Source organism: Mus caroli, chromosome 4, assembly GCF_900094665.2.
Source record: "Mus caroli chromosome 4, CAROLI_EIJ_v1.1, whole genome shotgun sequence".
In the NCBI taxonomy this organism is placed as follows: domain Eukaryota; kingdom Metazoa; phylum Chordata; class Mammalia; order Rodentia; family Muridae; genus Mus; species Mus caroli.
In genome coordinates this window covers 63,788,253-63,791,916 of record NC_034573.1, presented here as the reverse complement: position 1 = coordinate 63,791,916, position 3,664 = coordinate 63,788,253, and the positions used below count along the sequence as shown (strand labels likewise).

Below are 3,664 nucleotides of genomic sequence, written 5' to 3'. Positions count from 1 at the left end.
TGCAAGAGGTTGGTTTCCACATAGAAGGTGGTTAACTGTAAATGGAAGATTCTGGAGCTCCAGAAATTTACACAGATTACCTAGTTATCTACAGATCTGGTAGTCAGGAAAAGTTGTTGTGGTTTTGATTGGCCTAAGGTCTTGTAATGAGTTAATATTGAAGCCAAGTTGGAATCTTGGTCTCTGATTTCATTTACAAAGCTGAGGCTGATGGTGTTACTGTCAGCTACACAGGTAATAACTTGTCATTTATGTAGCAGTTCCCAGCCATTTCTTTCCAGCTAAGCATATCCCCAAAGTCAGGCATGGCTTCCTTATGTCATGGATAAAACCAAAACCAAAACCAAAACCAAAAACCAAAAAACTGAGGCCAAGAAAAAGTGTGTGTGTGTGTTTCCCACCAGTATATGTGGAAGCCGGATTTCCAGATCTCTCACATGAAATTCCTTGCAGTCTGTCAATGAATCTTAAACTGTGATCATACCATGATCTCCGAGGAACCTATTTGAGATCAGAGGCCTGAGCCTTATCTCTGGGTTCCTCATCTCTGGGTATAGGGCAGGAACAATGGACCTGCTTCCCAAACTTGCTTCCTGAGGAATCCTGAAGGGAGTCTAGCAAGTCCTACTTAGAGATGATAGTGACCTAGCCCAGAGCTTCTCAGACTTGAACTTGTATGCCCTACACCTGAGTCTTGTGTTCACAGATCTGTGCTGGGATAGAGGATCCTTACTGTAGTTCTAATAAGTTTGTGGGGGATGCTGTGTTGCAGGATCATGGACCACTTGATTTCTATGACTGAGATTGTGGTCTCATCCTCTAGAGCATACATCAGGATGGATAGGCTATAAAACAAGCAGAGATGTTCTCTGTTCTCCTTTCCAGGACAGGGTAATCTGCAGTGTCAGATCACTTCCTAATCTTTAAATCTAACCACCTCTTTTGTTTGTATTCCCTAAGTCAAACAATGGGAGCCTTGGAAGCAGAAGAAAGAGTCCATTACTTGGGGTAATCTTTCTTGAAGGAGGTACTATTGGTAAAATCTCTCCATGCTGTCCTATGAGGTCAGAGATGACAGCAACTGTTGAATGCTTTGAAATGCAGGAGGTCCCACCTTTCCAAAGATGTTTTTTCCTCTATGTGTTCCCTGGTACTGTCTCTAACCCCCTCCTGAATCTTGTGTTATGTTGATAGTTCCCTAAGTATTTTTAATTAGATTTCCAAAGCAAAAGAAAGTTTCCAAAGTTAATTAAAAGTTGCCTCACTGTAATTGTATAAAAGCAGCTTTTGCTTCTGAAAATTAAATTATTATAATTAAACTCCTCTATCCATTTAAAGATTTTAGTGGAATGTTTATTATTCGTTTATTATGAAGAGACCTTGGGAGGGATGCTGCTGCTCCCACAAGCAGGAATTAGCACAGCTGATGGGTCATGTCCTGTAATCAACTTTTTCCTCTTTTATCATCTCATGTCTTTGGGGAGGAAAGATAAATGCCATAGGTATTTAATGGTTGTTTGAAATCCAAGCTCTAAGCTCATCCCCAAATGAGCTCATGTCTCATGGCAGATCACATCATTACTCACTTGTATTTACTCCTCCTTAATATAGTCGATTTTCTTATTTATTTTTTAGATTTTTATTTTTATTTTATGTGTATGAATGTTTGACTTCATGTATGTATGTGTACTACATGAATGTAGTACCTATGTAGGCCAGAAAGCGGCACTGGATTCTCTCATACTATAGTTTTAGATGGTTGTGGACTATGGTATCAGTGCTGGGAATAAAATCCAAGTCCTCTGCAAGAGCAAGAAGTGCTCTTAACTATTGAGCCATTTATTCAGCCCCTGTACTCTATTTTCATTGGACTTGGTAATGTGATGTCTTTAGGCTGAGGAAATACAGAAAGAAAGTGATATGCATTAGTTACTTGTGATATGCATTTCCTCTTGAAATTTTATATGATCCTCTGATCAGGGATTTTATTCTCCTTAACTCAGCTCCTTTGGCACTAGATTGGATTTCCTGTTGCTGTACTTCTGTAATCCTCTTATACTCATGGCTTTTAGGCTTTCACTATTAGTTAGTATATCCTAGATTGTTCATTAGAAACAAATAGCCCCCAAACCTTAATGACCAAATAATTAATTTTTTGTCCACATGGAATAGTCATAATAGATCAGCTTAATTCTGACTAGATCACCATGTTCGGAAATGGCTAAAGATGCGGCTCCTCCCTAGGTGTGGACTGGTCTCATGGAAGGAGGAAGCACTGTCTAGCAGCTACACACTGGCCTTGATAACATCTTCTTGAGATACTAAAGGAGTGTGAAATACTCTTGGACAGGTGATGTACTCAGTTTTGAGTCATAGCATATCTTCTACAGTCTTCACTCTTGATAGCAAACTTTCAGCCTTCTTTCTTTCAATCCATTCTTTCTTTAAAGGACAGGTTATAAGTCTTCCTAACATACTATCATGTTCTAAGGTAGAGATCATGTGATAGCTTCAATACCAGGTCTGGGTGTGAATCTTTTGGATCTGGTGAGTTGAAATTTTTCTTTATGCACTTTAATTAATGAAGTACAGAGACACTATATTAAACACACTTTTCTGAAGGGGATCCGAGAAATGTACCAGTCCATGAAAATTCCCCTTTCTTGCTAGACAGATGTTACAGAGTGTTGCTGCATTGAGAATGCAACATGCTCCTTGATTTTTCTTCTCTGGGAAGGACTTCTTGTCCAATGGTCTCTGTGGCTTTCTAAATACGGGGAACTTCTTCACTTTCCATTTCTTTCTCTGGGTCCTATTAGAAAAGGCACAGGGAAATCATCTTTCAACCATTTCATCTCTTTGAGAGGTTAACCACTGTGATGAGTGATCTTAATTGTAAACTTAATTGGATTTAGAAATACCAGGGAACACATCTCTGGGTTTGTCTATAAGGATCTTTTCAGAAAGGTTTTACTAAAGAGGCAAGGCTTACCTTGAATGTAGGCAGTATCACCTCCTAGACTGGGGTCTTGGATTGAATGAAAGGAGAAAGAAAGCTAAGCATGGACATTCATCTATCTCTGCATCCTGACAATGGGTGTGATATAGTCAGCCACCTCATTTTCCTGCCATCATGCCTCCCCTGCCATAATGGATTATGTCCCCTTTAACTGGCAGCTAAAGTAAACTCTTACTTCCTCAATTTGCTTTTTTTTAGTTATTGGGCCACAGAAAAGAGAAAAGTAACTACTACAGTGACTTAGAGTTCATCTTTCATTCCGAACAGTTGGGGCTTTTTAGTGTAAATTGATAGCTCTTGTTACACCAGTTGGTGGTACAATGATCTCAACATTTCAACTAACATTTTGTATTTTAAATCACAACAGTGGCCCATTTTGAGGCACACTTCTGCCTTAGTTATAGATACCATGAGAATCCTAGACAACTATAGATGATCTGTATCCTTTGTTTCTTTCCTCTAAGCCACTTGTTTAACAGGATGAGATGACTGGATGCTATGTGAGCCAACTCAAATATTTTTTTTTTTTTTTAACCAGGGGAGAGCGCGAACGCAGTCCCCCACTACCACAAATTATGCAGTCGAGTTTCCCGCATTTGGGGAAATCGCAGGGGTCAGCACATCCGGAGTGCAATGGATAAGCCT

General features: G+C 39.5%; 1 pseudogene; it reads right to left on the bottom strand.

Moving 5' to 3' along the window:
• Positions 1–3,554: 3,554 nt before the first annotated feature.
• LOC115030975 overlaps positions 3,555–3,664 on the bottom strand; it is a 143-nt pseudogene continuing 33 nt past the window's right edge.